The sequence below is a fragment of the Olea europaea genome, unplaced genomic scaffold, assembly GCF_002742605.1.
Source record: "Olea europaea var. sylvestris unplaced genomic scaffold, O_europaea_v1 scaffold1314, whole genome shotgun sequence".
NCBI lineage: Eukaryota > Viridiplantae > Streptophyta > Magnoliopsida > Lamiales > Oleaceae > Olea > Olea europaea.
Genome location: NW_019230613.1, coordinates 205,443 through 208,534, shown reverse-complemented (window position 1 = coordinate 208,534; position 3,092 = coordinate 205,443). Strand labels below are relative to the sequence as shown.

The following is a 3,092-nucleotide window of genomic DNA, read 5'->3' as shown; positions in this document are numbered from 1 at the left end:
GGATAAAGGAAGAGTATTTATATTTTATCTATTTTAAAAAGAAAAATAAAAAAATAAAGCTTTCATTTTTATTTTTTCTATCTCTTTTAGTTAAAAAAAATTATTTTTTTATTTCTCAAATTACCTATTTGTTCCCCAAAAAAAAATTTAATTTGAAAAACGACGTCTATTCGCGAGTCGGGCTGGCTTGGCCCACGAGCCGCGAGCTTGTGGGCCGAGCCGAGCTAGCCCTTTTTTGGACGAGCCGACCTCGTGCTTTCATGGGCCGAGCCGGACCGGCTCGACCCATTGACAACCCTACGTACAACCTTTCTCCTTTGACCCCCTCTTTCGTTTTCAGATGATGATTTAGCTCCATGCAGCAACTATAATTAGTCTTTGCAACTTAATAGTTACAACGTAAGATAGTCATATTAACTTTCGTCTAACAAGTTAACTCCGCTTATAAATACGTCTTGACAAACTTAATTACTCAAAATACAGTTCAGACACATTAAAATACATATTCGACAGTTTAGACAAACATGTACAATCAAGAAGCATTACTACTTATAAGTAAAATTACTTAAAAGTAAAAATTTTGAATCATAACCAATAAGCCAATAATAACAGTGAATGAGGGAACTCACTGAGTCACGAAGATCAGTATGGAGTTCTTGAATGAGAAGAGGGAAACTTCTGGAAATCTTGTGGAGTATGAGTGTAGCAAAATCCCCAATGTGACTCTGATGGGATATGCTTCTTCGCATGCATCATTGTCATTTTCATCTTCAACGGGTACAAATCATTCGGGTATCTTAAAATATCCCCAAAATTCCTCATTTTCCTATTTTTCGGTATTAAAAAAAATTGTAAAATGTAACTAAAAGTACCCTAGCACCGACTGAGAATAAATTAGTGGATAGTAAATTATAAGTCCGATAAAATATGTGGAGAAATATTATGTTTGATCAGCTAAAAAACATTCAAGCATTACCAAACATGTAGTTGGTTGTGCAATTATATATATATTTTTAAAAGACATTTGGCAAAAACCAGATAAAGCGTGTTTGATATGTCTTAGAATTGGATATAGACACTATAATTAATTTAATTTTCATATTGTACAATAATATTTAATTGACAACAAAGTCAATGTTTGTTAACTTCAATTTTTTAATATTGTTTAACAAAATTTTGATAAAAATTTTAGTATATTTTGATAAAAGTTTATCAAATGATTAGTTGAAAAATTAATAAAAATTGTGAATCCCATAAAATGTACAGCTAAAATTAAGTGCTGGGTTTAACATCAACTTTTTAACAAATATTTAAATTATACCAAACAAGCACTAAACATCGCCTTGTCAATTAATGCGGTATTATTTTTTAACATTTTCTTGATTGATACAGTTGTGNTGATTGCTAGCACCGCTATCCAAATACCATTGATTCTTGGATTCAAAGTCACCATTTTGATGAGAATAAAATAGAATTTCATCTTCACTCTCTTTTGAAAATTTTGCCCCATCTTCATTTTTCTCCTTATTTTGAAACCAACAATCCTTTTGAGAATGATTAGGAACTTTGCATCTTTTGCATTTAAAATAGTAATCTTTTGATTCATGATTGTTCTTTTTGCAAATAATGCAAGATTGAGCCTTACCGAATTGTTGTGTTGCCTTGGCTTTCCAATTGCTTTGCTTTTCATTTTGACTCCACTTGCTAAACTTTCCCTTTTTGTTGTTTAAACCTCCATGATTGCTTGAACTTATTTTTAATGCTTGTTTTGATTGGAAAGTTTGTTCGGTTGATTTTTTGCTCATGTGCAAGAAGTGATCCGGTCAACTCATACATGATCATCTTAGACAAATCCTTTGATTCTTCAATTGCGGCGGCTACATGATCGAATTTTGAAGGGAGAAATTGAAGCACTTTTTCAACAACTCTTTTTTCTTTAATTGTATCTCCACAACTTTTGATTTGGTTTACAATCTCTGAAACTCGTGAAGAGAAATCACGAACCGACTCTCGTTCTTCCATTTTGAGATTGTCAAAATCTTTCCATAAAGATTGAAGTTTCAAGGCAATACTTTTCTCTTAACCTTGAAATTCTTGATTCAAAATTTTCCATGCATCTTTGGCATTTTTAACACCAAATATACGAGGGAAAATTGATTTTCCAACTCCTTGTTGAATATATCACAACGCCATTGCATCTTTCTTTTTATATTCCTTTTGTAACTTTGGATCTTCTTCATCTCCTTCGGTCGAATCTTCTACCACCTCATCTTCTTCAATGACATCCCATAAATCTAAAGAGATGAAGAAAGTTTGCATTTGACTACTCCAATATTCATAGTGCTCACCTTCAAAGATTGGTACTTGACTTGGTGAATAAGTGAACAAGGAGGCTGCTGAATTTGTTGTCATAGCTGCCCAGTTTCTGTTAAAAATATGCTACTGCTATGGTGGTTTTTGGGGCTGATTTTGTTTTTGGTAGGATTTGGTTTATATGTTTTGCCTAAGCTTTGATACCAAAATTTGTTGGGTATAGAAAGAAATAAAAAAGAGAAATATGAAATTTTTCTTATGAAATTTGAGGAATTAAAAAGGAGTTGTTACATCACACTCTTTATCTATTTTTTTGAGAGGTTTTTCGCACTTCTTTTTCATACATCACACTAGATGGATACCTCCCTATTTATAGAAAACATTGAGTAAACTAGTCTTACTAATTCTCTACAATTACAACTAGGTAAAAGCTATTTTTCTTCATCATTTATAGCTGGAGCATAAGTATTTGCAGCTGTGTTTGAACATCATAAGTGTCAAATGGCTGCTACCTGATGTAATTTCTAGATTGCATAACATCAGAATGTGAATTGATTGCTGTCTATGTTAATTTCCAGCTTGCATAAGTTGAGTATACAACTTGAATTGAAAATCTTATCCTCTGACCATTCAATGAATAAAGTCATTGTTGGTTGAAGTGTTCAATTTTGATTTGAACTCTTTGAATCTTCTTTTGTTGTTGAAGTTTCCAATTTGGATTTGGACTAGATGAAGATTACAAATTACTCTAGAACTTTTATCACGTACAACTAGAGGTG

At 32.2% G+C, this 3,092-nt stretch overlaps 1 pseudogene; it reads right to left on the bottom strand.

The window, feature by feature from the left end:
- LOC111374933 overlaps positions 1-2,022 on the bottom strand; it is a 12,469-nt pseudogene extending 10,447 nt beyond the window's left edge.
- Positions 2,023-3,092: the final 1,070 nt, after the last annotated feature.